General features: G+C 44.4%; 1 pseudogene across 1 annotated transcript; it reads left to right on the top strand.

Annotated features, from left to right (window-relative positions):
• Window positions 1–733: 733 nt before the first annotated feature.
• Window positions 734–6,089, top strand: LOC148684574 (endogenous retrovirus group PABLB member 1 Env polyprotein-like; annotated as a pseudogene). The gene is made up of 2 exons (XR_015951746.1): window positions 734–1,164; window positions 4,018–6,089. The product of XR_015951746.1 is annotated as an endogenous retrovirus group PABLB member 1 Env polyprotein-like (transcript).
• The last annotated feature ends 9,414 nt before the right edge of the window (window positions 6,090–15,503 follow it).

Here is a 15,503-nt window from a genome sequence, read left to right as displayed (position 1 = left end):
AGAAAGCATTAAACCTTATGAAGTAGCAAAAGTAAACAGGCCTTATTTTGCTCACTAAGCCCGACCTTGGTGATATGCCTCCTGATTATATATTCTATATATCAGAAAGTAGTTCTTTGAATTATGCCTCTGTGAGCCAATTAGAAAAACTACTTTCAAAACACATATGATGCAGCGTTTCTCATTTAGTTGACCTTTTGGACAGCTAAGCTAATAGGCTTGACTACTATCAATGGATTAGCTCCATCACAACAAGTTTAAGAATCTTTTGAAAATGGTAATTTAAATTCAGCATTGAGGCAGGGTATGTAGGCGGGTAAGCCAACATTAGCTCACAACATTGAGCATAAATGATACAGTACAAAGCCAAATGAGGCAAAGTGGGAGAATCGCCTTTACTGATGGCTCATGCTTTGAAATGCCTTACCTGTGGGTGCAGAGAAAATGTCCAAGGGGTAGATTCAGACAATGAGGACATGAGATAGCTCAGATGGTTAGAGCATTGTGCTGATACTGCCAAGATTGCAAGTTTGATCCCTGCATGGGACAGCTGCATCCTCTTGCATTACAGGAGGGTTGGATTAGATGACTTGGTGATCTTCAGGTTCCCTTCCAACCCTACAATTCTATGATCAACGAATGCAATGTTCTTCTTCTCTGGCGATCACTCGTAGCTGAGTAAGATTGTCTTCCATAAACACGGTTTGAACAGTGTGGGGGTGTGCGGGTGGAGTTCTCTGTGTAAGGCACAGGTTTATTGGGGAGTAATCCATCAAGTGATTTACCAACAGGACCACAGGACCACTGGCGCCAGCCTGTCTGTTTACACATCTTCCTTGTTTGCATGAGTTATGTATAAGTTAAAGGTTAATGTTTTTTACGAGGATAGGATCCATAATAAAGGAGCTGAGGCTGAGAGGCAGTGAGCGCACTCTGCTCAGCGCACTTCGCTCAGCACTCTGCTCATGCTCTCTATCTGAAACTCCTGACTCTCGTCTCATGATTTCCTCACACCTAAGAGTCGGCTGGTTCTCCGACAAGTGGTGCCCCGTGTGAGGCTAAAAAGTTCTACGCCATTGTTGAAAGGACGCACGTCGTGGTCCTGCATCAGCTACTCACCCGCCCGGCAAGGGTTCAGACGTCTACCTCATCTTAGGATCCCCGGTGAGTTTAGCTCCCAGCTGTTGCTTATCTTTCTCTTCCTGCATTTACAATGGGCACTTCGCTTTCCGTGCCACAGAAACGTTTTCTTCAAGACTTAAAATACCTGCTGACTTCTAACAATCAGCATGCCTCAGAAGACGATCTTATTGCTTTTATTCATACTGCTTATGAGCACTGTCCATGGTTTCCGGAGGATGGAACTTGGGAATTAGATTTTTGGGACAAACTAGGTGAACATTTTCATGCTCATCCCAGCATTGGAGTACGTGTCTTAATTACGTGGGGGAAAATAAGAGCATGCTTGGCACTAGTCGTGCCAAAGAATATCTTTCTGGCAGCCGCTTCAAGCCTCCCCTCTGCACCGCCCGCATGCACGCCTCCCCCACTGAAGCCTTCTGTTTATCCAGCATTGCCTGCCCCCATCCCTCCTGGTCCGGACCCACCTAATTTAACTCCGCCAGGAAAACAGCAACTTTCTTTGTCTGCCACCCCACCCCCTCCAGCCTATGTCTCTCAGGTTTTGCCTGCATTTCAAAGTACCATGCCCACTGTGAAGCAGGAGGGGGGGAATACTACAAAGCTCCAGGAATCTCTTAAAGCAGCAGCTCCTTTGCTGGCTTTTGATTCTACTGAAATGTCAGCTGCTTATCCTGTGATTGTGCATGGGGGTGGGGCACCACGGCACGAGCAATTTGAACTCCGATACATCAAAGAATTGTATCAGTCAGTAAGAGACAATGGATTGCATTCCCCGTATACTCTTGGTCTCTTTGGCACTATTTTTCAACAGCAATTATTGCCAGAGGATATCAAATTACTGGCTAGAACAGTGCTCAAACCAAATCAAGTGATCATTTTTATGCAAAGTTGGACCTGGGCTTGTCAACGCCGGGTCCATGATATCCAAACATATTTGAATAATGCTGCTCAGGCAGCACATGCCAATGCCGTTGCAGCCTTGGCAGCAGGGGCACCCCCCCTCCCTCCCCCTGTTATGTTAACACCTGCAGACGTCCTGGATGGTCTCACAGGAGCTGGGAATTTTTTAACAACTGCGCAGCAATTGGCTCTGGATCCTCAGTACTGGGACGCCACAATTTCAGCTGCCCAGGAGGCTTTGATGTCTGTTCCTCCTGTGAAGTTAGGAAAAGGGGGGCGATGGGGGAGCGTGCAGCAAGGACCCACTGAACCTTATGGCACTTTCATAGATAGACTGTACAATACCCTTAAACGCCAGGTTCAAGATACAGCAGCGCAAGGAGTAATCATCAGACAATTAGCCTTTGATAATGCCAATGAAGACTGTAAACAAGCTTTGCGCCCGCTGGTGGCTACACCTAATGTGGCAATAGCCGACATGTTAAAAAGCCTGTCAATCAATCGGCTCTGAATCCCACACAGCAAAATTGCTTGCCGCTAAAGACATTCCTGAAACATGGGTGCACCAGCTGACAGAGGATCTCACCTCTGCAGGGCTTAAAATCGCCCTGGAAAAAATTCAACGCACCCTGCCTATCACATACCTGGAACACAAGGATACGCAACAAGCAGCAGCACACCCCCCTGATACTGCAGCTGCATTTTCCAGCGGTACTCTGGCTGGTGGATCTACAACTGCTGTTAGGACATTCGAATTGGGCAAAATCATACATAGACTTGCCAACGTGTGTACTATCACCTCTGTACACTGCCCTGAAAGGACATAAGCAACCGGCAGACATCATACTGGATATGGAATCAGCCCTGGCAACGTTTAATCACCATTTGCAAAAATCTATGGTGGATCGCCTGGATTCCACAGGACTATTGTCATTGGCTGTTTTTGCCACAAAATTGCTGCCCACAGCTGTTTTCTACCGGCCTGCAGAATTTTCTGAGTCTCGCGTTTGTCTTGTTGAATGGCTACACTTGCCCCATGCACCACTGCGGAACGTATATACTTCTCCAGCAGCTGTTATGGACGTTGTTATCAAGGGAAGACAATGTGCTGTGGCATTGATCTTTCTTTCCTCTGTCTCCTATTTCCTCTGTTCCCTGTGCTCCCCCTCCCCTATCCCCTCTGCTCTCACCCTCTTCACAGATGGGACAAAGACGAGGGGGGTGGTTGTGTGGAGGGAGGAGGGGGCCTGGAAGACAAGATTTACTACGGAGCAGAACTCCGCTCAGCGTTCTGAATTGGCTGTGGTGATTTTGGCATTTGATCCATTTCAGAATGTGAAGTTTAACCTGATTGTTGATATTCAGTATGTCTCCAGATTTTTAACATTCTTGTCAGTGGCATACATTTCCCTGCTCTGGATGATGATTTTGTTGCAATTGTTTCTCTCTTTGCAGTGTCTGCTACAAGATGCTGTAGCAGATGCTGCTTTGAAGCAAGAGCAGGTCTTTTCTTTGTTTTCTGACCCTCTGCTGAGCCATGCCACCTTTCATCAATCCGCCAAGGTTCTTGCCAAGTCTTTTCAAATGCCAATTTCTCAGGCACGAGACATTATCTCGCAATGTTCTTCTTGTTCTAAAGCCCCTACCATGTTTCCTTTTGATGCTGTCAATCCCAGAGGGATTGCCCCTCTCTCAATTTGGCAAATGGATGTCACTCTCACCCCGTTGTTAGCCTCTTTTTTCAAGACTGCACCTCACGGTGGACACGTCTTTGGGCTTCATCTGGGCGACGCCCCTTAAAGGGGGAGACAGCCAGGCACGTAATACAGCACACTCTGCGCTGTTTTTCGGTCATGGGAAAGCCTAGCAGCATCAAAACAGATAATGGCCCTGCGTACATTTCTAAGCGATTTTCTGATTTCTGTACATTGTGGAATGTGAAATTAACTCATGGTATTCCTTTTACTTCTACAGGACAAGCAATTGTTGAGCATTCAACTTTTAAATCTCTGCTTTTTCCACAACTCAGGGGAAAGGACGCTCCTATTGCTGAAATATTTTATATTGTGCATCAAGTGCTTTTTAATCTTTTATATCCACATTATAAGCAGCTTCCTCCAGCAGAATTACATTTTAGAAAAGAGGAGGAGCTGCCTCGCCCCCTTGTGTCTTTCAGGAAACATCCGGATCCAGCATGGCGTGGCCTTGTACCGCTGATTACCTGGGGACGTGGATATGCCATCGATGGGGACCCTCTGTGGGTGCCAGCACGCTGTGTACGACCCTGGCAATCATCTACAGCTTCTTCTTCAGCCCATTCAGTCGCAGATGCCGCTGAGGGAGGAGGCAGACCTTTCTACACTCTTTCTGGAGGACAGCACCTGTCACCTGGTCTGAAACACCATTGCACCTGGCGGCATCGTGTTCTAAATATGGCTGCACTCCGTTAAGATCACCTTCCATCTATTCGATCTGCAAGCCATAATCGCTCTAGGCGTGCTGCCATTTTACAGAAGTATCAAAGACATGACTCTTATCATTCCATATGGAATAATAATACCTATGTACAGGATATTTCTCAGTTTGCGAAATTGCTTAACTATTCTGATTGTTGGATTTGCTTACATATTCCCTCGTAGTCACAACACTTGGGTATATTACTGCATGGTATTCCTATTAATGACTCTTTTAGAATTAGTAATAATATGAGAGATAATCGTATTAGTTCACCCCCTGTTATATTATCATTATTAGAAGTAGCTCCACGATGTTTTCGTTTTAATCACGATAGTAGCAGATTTTTAGGTCATTATCCTTATTGTAATTGGACTTATGAGTATGTTAATGGTAGCTCTTGTTTTCTTAACATCACTACTCAAAGCGGCAGGCCCAAGGTAACAATTAATAATGTTACCAGATACATGACATATTACCAACAGGCTACATGCCGTGATTTTTATTTATGGTTTGATTGGATGAAGAAGAGTTCGAAATCCACATGCGTGTTACAACGAAATCTGTGGCTTTTGTGTGGTAAGAAAGCATACAAAGAGATTCCCTCTGCTTTTTCAGGGACTTGCACTCTAGGGGTAGTGATACCACTGGTGTATAAGTTAGATGCTCTTCCTCGCACCCGCTTGCGCAATAAACGCGAAGTCGATGCCCCTATAACACAATATATTGATACTCAGATAGCTCGTAGTATTTTGCCATTATTAGGAGTAGCAAAATGAATTATAGAGATTTGTATCACTTAGCTAACTGGACAGAGGCTTTGTTCAATGACACAGTTAAAGGCATGAAACTGATCAATACAGAATTACAGGATGTGATTTTAGCCTCGAAAAGAGGCGTATGTGCCTTAATACATAGTCATTGTTGCATGTATGTGCAAGATAATGGTCCTGACATTACTCATACTATACAAGAAATGGAAAACTTGGTGGCTGCACGGCCCTTCCAACCTGCCGTGGGTTTTGATCCATGGGAATGGCTGCTGTCTTGGTTGCCTAACGGTGCCTGGATCAGGAAAACACTTTTGACGGTTATAGGATTAGCCTGTGGCTTGGTTATGTTATGTTGCTGCATTCAATGTTTACCCTCCCTCTTTGGTCAATGTATGACCTGGTTTCAGGCTGCACGCCCCTCCACTGGACTTTCACGTGGAGCCTTCATTGCGAGGTATCAGCGACTCCCTATCTGGCTTCCCACGTGTTAATTTACCCTGTTGCTTAAAAATAAACAGAAAGAGGTGATGTGGGAGTGTGCGGGTGGAGTTCTCTGTGTAAGGCACAGGTTTATTGGGGAGTAATCCATCAAGTGATTTACCAACAGGACCACAGGACCACTGGCGCCAGCCTGTCTGTTTACACATCTTCCTTGTTTGCATGAGTTATGTATAAGTTAAAGGTTAATGTTTTTTACGAGGATAGGATCCATAATAAAGGAGCTGAGGCTGAGAGGCAGTGAGCGCACTCTGCTCAGCGCACTTCGCTCAGCACTCTGCTCATGCTCTCTATCCGAAACTCCTGACTCTCGTCTCATGATTTCCTCGCACCTAAGAGTCGGCTGGTTCTCCGACAGAACAGTGGGTCTGTAAGTGACTGTGGAGGCTAATTCTGGATCCACACGTCCTTCCACAGTGGGGACATTGGTTTCCGGGTGGGAATTGATCATGGTGTGGATTTGCCAAGCATGCCTTCCTCTTAGCATATCTCTTCATTACGTCCTGAGTTTGAGTGTCTTCAAAGCCCATGACACCTTTGCCAAAGGCTGTTCTCCAATTGGAGCGCTCACAGGCCAGTGTTTCCCAGTTGTCTGTGTTTATGGTACATATTTAAAGATTTGCCTTGAGAGAGTCTTTAAACCTCTTTTGTGGACCACCAGCATTATGCTTTCCATTTGTAAGTTCGGAATGGAGTAGTTGCCTTGGAAGATGATAATCAGGCATCCTCACAACATGACCAGTCCAACAAAGCTGATGTTGAAGAATCATCGCTTCAACACTGGTGATCTTTGCTTCTTCCATTACACGGGTATTAGTTCTATAGAACCTAGCCAAGTGATATTAATATTTTTCAGGAAGAAGATCAGCTCAGGGCACCTCTGAACTTGATACTGTCCTAACACAATGGAAATGAGTTCCTTTCAGAGGCGTAGCTGGCGGGGGGGGGACACTGGGCTGCGGGGGGCAGCATTTACTGCAAAGTCTGCAGCACGCCCGAGCCACGCTGGGAGTGATGCGGTGGCTCGGTCGGCTGCAGGCTCTGCGCTGTCTGAAACGGCAGCGTGGGACTTGAATCTGCCCACCGCCTCCCCCTCAGATGAGGGGGAGGCAGCCGCGAGGCTCTGTGCAGTACACCCTGCCCCGGCTCATCCTGCTCAGTGGGCAGCTTGCCCTGCCTCTATGGGCAGTTTGCCCATGGGCTAGCTACACCACTGGTTCCTCTGAAGGCAACCTGCCCATAGGTGCATTTTTAAAAATAATATATATATTTTTACTTTTTACAAAAAAACAAAACAAAAACGTTTCATTGAAAGAGAAGGAAAACCCAGAAAAACTAAACAACAACAACAACAACAACAGAACACACATATACACTACTGGGTGTTTTTTTATTTAAAAAAATCATATTAAATCCTTAGTTTGGGATTACTTGAATCCCTCGACTTCCCTCCATCCCCTCCCCTGGTTCCATTTTATTATTTTCATTTATGCACATCCAAAAAATCTTAACTTCAATTTTCTTCCATTTTTAATACATTGTCTAATGTGTTACAAGTGGTGTTTTTTTAAAAAAAAATCCTGCTAATGTATTTACTTATGTGCATTGTTTTTGTGAATATACAATAAACATTTCCCATTCTTCTTTATATTGTTCTCATCTTAATTTCTAGATTTCCCAATTATTTGAACCATTTCAGCATATTCTATTCCATTAGCTTAATTTACCAGTCTTCTTTAGCTGGGACTGTACTGAGCTAGGATTATCCAAATGGCTTTTTCCTTTTCCTTTTTCCTTTTCCTTTTTTAACATTTCCAACATCTAAATGAAGTAGCTACAACCCATGAATTTTAAGTCATTCTTCCAGAATTTTTCCCAATCTGTCCATAGGTGCGTCTTAAGTGTCATTTTATTTTTCAGTTGTATTTACAAACTGCAAACTGCTATAAAAAGCTTGCCTCCTGAAGGGGGGTGTTGTTGTTGTTTAAGTGTTGCTAGTTCTTTTCTCAGCGGTGGAGCCTTGAATCAAGAGAGGGTCAGGAGCACCCGATCCCTTTTGTGAAACTAAGTTTCCAGGAAGAGAGTTGCAAATGTATCTTGAGCATGCATTGACTTTGATCAAGTCGCATTTCAGGGCCATTTTTTAAATCTGTGGAACAGAAGTTGTTGATGGCTAAGAAGATAAAACTCCCATTTCCAGAAATTTGCAGCCAGACTGTACCCCTGACACATTCATTTGTGGCCATATTCTCTCTCTCTCTCTCTTTCTCTCTCTCTCTCTCTCCCTCCCTCCCTCCCTCTCTATCTCTGTCTCCCCACAAGAAAGGCTTCAGGAGATGAAACATAAAATACACAGTTAATTATGTATATCAAGAAGAAGCTTGAATTAAATGAGAATTGTTCCCAGTGTGCAGAGGATGAAAATAAGATGGAAATATGAAAGTGTTTCAATAAAGATTTTTAATGGAAATAAATGAGATGAGAATTTAACTGACAGTTACCTGGGGAAACCCATAGGAAATGAAGGCCCTAGCAAGCAATGCCTCTGGAACCCTTTTTATTACCGAGCTGTGGGACATAAAAGCTCAGGTAAAGAATATCTTTAGAAAAAGCTAAATGAATAGGTTTTCAGAACTATTGTTTGATCTAAATGCAAACCATTTGTTGGACACAGATATGAAATCTGCTCGACTCTTTAAAGACATCCTTGTTCTCCCTAAATGTCAGAGGCCCTGAGTAAATAGCCATTACAAGGAACCGCTTTCTACTTCAAATTACCTTTTCCCGGCGATACTTTAGAGAAGACGTGGAAGGGGGAAATGAAAGAATATATAAATCAGATAATGTGACCTGCACGCACACACACGTTGTATAATGCTAAGTCTCTTTCTTCTCTCAAATTTAAGCAGTTCACCAAGCCCACTTCTCAGTGGAGTCTTCTGAAGGTGTCACACCGTCACTAACACTGGCACTGCCCCTTTGATAGACCTTAATAGAGTCCAATAAACTGGATGGAATTTGATTGTGTGGTTTGAATTTTTTTTTTAAAAAAAGTCACTGTCCCTGCACACATGCTCCAAAGTTTCCGCTTTATAGATACCCATTGGTTTGGGATTTTTGTGGGAAACCGAGAGCTGCACCTGAGCCAAAATGGCTCCTCACTTGCTCCCCAGAAGCAGATTTAGTCCACAATGATTAATTATTATTATTTTTATCTAGTAGACCCGATTTGAGTCCCATGACTCAAATGGAATGTTTTGTTGTTGCATGTCAACCATCCCAAAGTTTGAGAGTCAGTAGCACAGATGTTCTAAAGCTGTTCCTGGAACAGCTTTTGAAGAAGACAACAGTGGTTACCGAGCCTTCGTTGCTGGTTGCAAAGGGGGGAACAACACAAGTTAAAGCTTCAGGGCCCCGACAATGTAGGTCCGCCACTGGACTGTGCACCCCGTATACAGCATGTTGACAAGTAGCTCGTTGTCCCTTGTAATAGATCACCTCTTAAAAGGTAATGGTAAAGGGACCCTGACCGTTAGGTCCAGTTGCGAACGACTCTGGGGTTGCGGTGCTCATCTCGCTTTACTGGCTGAGGGAGCCAGGGTACAGCTTCTGGGTCATGTGGTCAGCATAACTAAGCTGCTTCTGGCGAACCAGAGCAGCGCACAGAAACACCGTTTACCTTCCCGCTTGGAGCGGTCCCTATTTATCTACTTGTACTTTGACGTGCTTTCGAACTGCTAGGTTGGCAGGAGCAGGGACCGAGCAACGGGAGCTCACCCCATTGCGGGGATTCAAACCGCCGACCTTCTGATCAGCAAGTTCTAGGCTCCATGGTTTAGACCACAGCGCCACCCACATCCCAGATCACCTCTTACACTGTCACTGTTCCAAAGCTAGCACTCAAATTCACTCAATAGTTAGTGAGCTTCTCCTTAGGCTGTAGTCTGGCTTGTTATCTCCTCTGCTCCTTTGGCCATGAGGAGCCAGATAGGAATCCAGACAGCTGAAGAATGTATTTAATATTAAACTTAATTTCTTCTTATAATAATGTTCCGTCACTGATCAGAAGGAATGTAATTGGATACCAGTGTATGTGATCAAATTAATTTTGGAGGAAGGGGGCCGAATGTATTTCACACAAGGGCCCACTACAAAATTTGGCTGCCACAGGAATGATAGGATTGCAGGCACCTGCCTGCTTGGTCATACAATATAAACGAGTAAATTAAAAAACCCACACAAAGTCCTCGAATAGTCTTGCTCTGGTAGCTTTCCAGCCCCCTAAACAAAACAAAGTGACAGTGAACCGTATTAATGACTTGAACATGCTTAGCTCCTGTCGTCGGTTGCTGATGTATGCTAACCTACCTATCACCAATTATTATTTACATCCCATTTCCATCTCATAAAATTCCTAGCACATACTCTATTAGCACCATGGTAAGAGTGCATATTTATTATCGCCGACTGCTTATACATCTCCATTGGAAATCAGCAACTGTAATAGACCTTTTTGCTTTTAATTTAGCATCTGACTGACTTCCATTGGTATATTGACTGAAGTCTGCAGCTCCAAAGTGCGAGAGCAGGTGTTGAACTGCTTTGCAACAATCAGATTTTTTTGGGGGGGGGGGACCTAGCACCTTGGCTTTGAAAATTTATTGTGCGCACATTTTCTGAGCTGGAAGTGGCTCTTCAAAAGTGCTAAGAAAAATGGGAGAACAAAGTCATTTTAATAATTACCGAGAGAGACCATTTCAACCATAGATTCTATCAAGGGATCGCAAGGTTTCTGAGCATACTTCAGGACGGATTTAAGTCAGGGGAGTTAAGGATATTTTGGGATGCAAATACTCTGGCTGCCATTGCCCAATTAGCCGATAGAGCATTCAGTGCCCAGTATCCTGTTTCAAATATTATTCTTTTCTTCTTCACATTGAACTGTCTATCAAAAAAGAAAATTATTCAAAATAAGCTGTATTTTTTCAAACACAAAAATGTCTCTGGGAGATTTGTGTGGCAAGTGAAGAGCCTGTCGGAAGGACTTGAGCAACGAAAGATCAACTCGTTAATAGGCCTGGTTTGCATATCATGCCAGGGCCGTCTTAAGTGCCCCTGGCGCCGTGGAGCGACGGATCCCTCCGGCGCCCCCCGCCTCGTTTCCCAGCGCGGTGGGCGGGCGGGCGCAGCTGCGCGGCGGACCGTCGGACCGGCTGGCCAGCGGGCGGGCGCAGCTCATGCCCGCCCTCCTGGCGGGCCGGCACCATGGTGCCCTGCGCCACCGGGGGTCTACCTAGAGCTGGCCCTGTATCATGCTAAGCCAAATCACGGTTTAGTGTGAACGCTTGTGGGTCTGGACTCCCAGCCAGGAGCAGGCAGCCACTTTGCTTGTCTCCCAGTTGCTTTGTTGCTGCAGTGCACTGAGCTAAGCCAAGGTTTGGATTGTCATTCAAATCCAGGCTTATTATCTAGCTCTCTCCAGCTAATCAGAAGCTGTACCCAAGGTTTGTCCTTTAGTTTACAACTTGCAGTTAGCCTGGAAAGAGCTGAACCACAACCTCAGGTTCCAGTGACATACTAAGGGTGGTGAAATAGCAGGGGAAAGGCAGAGAGGAGAAAACTGGCTGTGGTCTCCTCTCCCAGAGATTATGCAATTTGCATGTTCATGCTATACCATTGTTGGCTTTGTGTAAGGGAAGGACCATGGGACACGGGTGGCGCTGTGGTCTAAACCACTGAGCCTCTTGGGCTTGCCGATCAGAAAGTCAGTGGTACGAATCCCCGCGGTGGGGTGGGCTCCCGTTGCTTTGTCCCAGCTTCTGCCACCCTAGCAGTTTGAAAGCATGCCAGTGCAAGTAGATAAATAGGTACCGCTGCGGCGGGAAGGTAAACAGCATTCCCGTGTGCTCTGGTTTCTGTCACGGTGTTCCATTCTACCATAAGCGGTTTAGTCATGCTGGCCACATGACTGGAAAAGCTGTGTGTGGACAAATGCTGGCTCCCTTGGCCTGAAAGCGAGATGAGCGCTGCACCCCATAGTCGTCTTCGACTGGACTTAACCATCCAGGGATCCTTTACCTGGATGCTGTTAGCACCTTTTCCATTTAAGATCTATTTAAACAACAGAGCCAAAGAAGTTCACAATTGATTCCATGTGCCAGACGGGACTTGGTTATATAGAACCTAGGACTCTACCTCATCCTGAGTCAGACCATTGGTCTAGCTGGCTCTGGTTTCTGCTGGCATGTACTGATAGCGGCTCTCCAGAATTTCAGGCAGATGACATTTCTAGCCATACCTGGAGATACCAGGGATTGAACCTGCATGTCTGTAAATCACCTTGAAACATACGTGACGGTGATTCTTCCTCCTCTTCATGCAAAGCAGAAAGCTAATTATTCTAGCAGTAAGGGAAGCATAGCTGCCAAGTTATCCCTTATTTTCAGGGAAATTCCATTATGCTGAATAGGCTTCCTCGTGAGAAAAGGGAAAACTTGGCAGCTATGAAGGGAAGGGGGACACAGTCCCAAGTTTTTACACCTCTCACCATGCAATCATATGCATGTCTACTCAAAAGTAAGTTTCACTGAGATCATAAGCATGTAAAGGATTGCAAGCCTGCAAATTACTTCCATGAGTGAAAACAAGTGTCAAGACGGTCATTTATGGAACCTGATCCTAACTGGTTGGATACTTCTCTCCTTGCCCCAAGCCCCAACAAGCATGGCCCATCTGGAAGAGCATAAAATGCATAGCTGCCAAGTTATCCCTTTTTTAAGGGGTTTTCCCTTATGCTGAATAGGCTTCCTCACGAGAAAAGGGAAAACTTGGCAGCTATGATAAAATGCAGTGATTTAGTATTGCTCATGAAGATCTCTCTGTGTTGGTTTCACCCTACAGAAGAGTCCCAGGTAACAACAAACAAAATAGATTCAGTTCGTTACTTGCTTGTGCTGAACTGGCTTAGGAAGAAAATTACTGTTTGTTTTTATCATAAAAGCAACCTTCTGTCTCTCTTACTTGCTTTATCTTCCCTTAAAGAACATGACCACAATCTGCAGGCTTATTTTTACTGCTTAACATTTTTCCTTATTAAGGAAAGCCTATAGCCCTCTGTGTCAACAGCTGATGTGGGTAACAGATATTTAAACACACAAGGAAATCATCACACTTGACAGAGAATTGTTGAAGACACTGTTCACTTTATGCTAAATTTCCCACTGGATGAATCTCAGGGGATAAAATTGCCATAGATTTGTTCAATGGGTTTATAAGGCATGTCTGATACAATAAGATTTGCTATTTCCTTTCTGATCAGAGTACGTACATCACTCTCACCCTGCACCCAGAAGGCCAGATGATGAGGAGAAAAGTTATACAAGCAGTTCCTGTTACTTGTTGGGGTGGGCTTCATATGTTATAGAGACAGCTTGGGAAATGAGCCGTTTTGTATATGGAATTATAGCTTGTTTATTCCATGCTGATTCTGTATCTCTCAAAGCACGTTTTTGTGCCCCCCTGAATTGCCCTGTAGGTGCTCTGTTGAGATTCCATCACAGCAATGTTGTAAATTTAGGGACTTTCTTTGTGATGACCTATGGTTTCAGCAAAGAACACTGGCCTGAGCTATCACACAGAGTTATGGCAAGGCAGAGCTGTGAAATTGCTGTGAAATCGTTGTCATGTAAACACCGGGATACCTTTGCCGGAGCAGAGCAAATAGTGCCTGATGTCTCAGAGACTGAAACACCTAGAATGGAGGGGGGAAAATTTCCTTTCCTGTAACTATAATATGGTTAACAGCAGCGTTAGGGAGATGATTTAAGTTGGAGAGATGGTAGGGGCAAAGGGTAACTTTAAACCTCAGGGGAAACTATGTATCAGCCTCCAAAGCTCTTGTGTTTTCAAGGAGGTAATAGAAAGAGAAAGAAAGTTCTATGTGCAAAACACTGTCAGCTCAGGTCAGCGCGTTCTGGCGCTGAAAACAAATTCTTGGGCTCAGAGTACACTCAGAGTAGGGATGGGCTAATCCAAGGTCCCCAAACTAAGGCCCGGATGCAGCCCAATCGCCTTCTAAATCCGGCCCTTGGACGGTCCAGGAATCAGCATGTTTTTACATGAGTAGAATGTGTCCTTTTATTTAAAATGCATCTCTGGGTTATTTGTGGGGCATAGGAATTTGTTCATTTTCCCCCCTCCAAAACATAGTCTGGTCCCCCACAAGGTTTGAGGGACAGTGGACCGGCCCCCTGCTGAAAAAGTTTGCCGACCCCTGGGCGAATCTGTCCATTTTGATTTTGCTTGGTTTCTCATTTTCCCAATCTTTTGTTCAGCTCCCTGCATCTTCACACCAGCTTGCAATGTTTTTTTTTTAGATCCCCATGAAAACTCAGCTGCATTTTAGGGTGAATTTCTCCTAACTGACACAATTTTTTATTCGATTTTGCCTCATAGACAGATTTGGCAAAGCAGATTTTCCCATATAAGGATGCTTTTTTGGTATGTCATTTTCACTAATATGTGAATTCTTGTGCATACTTTAGCGTTGGCTGGAGAACTCCACTGTGGAAGTGGGAGAAGTACCAATTGTGAAGGCTGGCTGTGTCTCGGTTCTGATGTTGTTTTCAGAAAGGTGAACTGGGTAGAATTGCTTTTAAGTGTGAACTGAATTAATGGATGGGTCACTGGCCTGATCCTGCAGGGCTAGTCTTACGTTCTTATGGAATAAACAAACCACAACTGTGGGCAGCAGTACCAAAAGTTTCAGGGTTATTCCTTATTTCCCCATCCCCCACAGCATGGAAAAAAGGAATCTATTCAACATAACTAAGTATTGGGCTGGCTGTGTTTCTGTCAAGGCCTCAGGATTTGGGTCAATAATTTTTCAAGCAAAAGTAAAACCCAAGCCGAATTCAAATGTTTGGCCTCTGCCTTTAGACCCTCCACTTAGTTTATAAGATAATGTGTTTTGTCAGGTGGAAAAGTGATATATTGGGGGCAATTCTTTCATCATCCATATAACCTTCTTTTTTCCTGTTTCTGTTGTTTTTCCACTCATGAGTCAATACTATATCTGCCTATTGCCCTCTCCCTGGAGGTGGACTTTTGAGAGGAAATCTATTGCCACAGTAGGCAATAACGCAGGAGAGACTCAAGGGGCATTGCTAATCCAACAAATTCCATGTACATGTAAATAAGCAAGAGCAAACAGCCTGGGGCTTTTATTAATATCCAGCGAAAGACCTGGGATCTGTTTTGTTTGCTATAAACATGAGCTTGTTCAAAAGAAACTGAAAAGGAGGGTTATTAGTGTCAATCTCATTGCTCTTTAAGTAGTTCTCTCCCCCCCCCCTTTTAAACAAAAAAAGGTATGGATAAATAGCACAGTGTTTCGAAGTAACTGAAATTACTAATCAGAAAAGGGGAAAGGGGAAAAAATCAGGGTAGGGTCGGAATGTGCAGGAGCAATTAATGGGCTGGGAATATTTGGAAATGTATTTCATTTTGGATTAGTTTACAGGGGTTATTTGAAACGAGCATTCAAAAGTTCTCTGAGGACTTTCGAAAGAATGGCAAGATAAAAGGCAGAGCTATCAGTATCATCTGGGGTGCAATTCAGGTCCATTGGAAACAATTGTGTGTGTGTGTGTGTGTGTGTGTGTGTGTGTGTGTGTGTCTAGGGAACGTGTTAAGCATGTACTGTACAATGATGGAATGTAGATTGCATCCTATTTT

The sequence above is a fragment of the Zootoca vivipara genome, chromosome 9 (assembly GCF_965207765.1).
Source record: "Zootoca vivipara chromosome 9, rZooViv2.hap1.1, whole genome shotgun sequence".
Classification (NCBI taxonomy): Eukaryota; Metazoa; Chordata; class Lepidosauria; order Squamata; family Lacertidae; genus Zootoca; species Zootoca vivipara.
The sequence above is the reverse complement of the archived record's forward strand: the minus strand, read 5'-3'. Positions and strand labels throughout refer to the sequence as shown.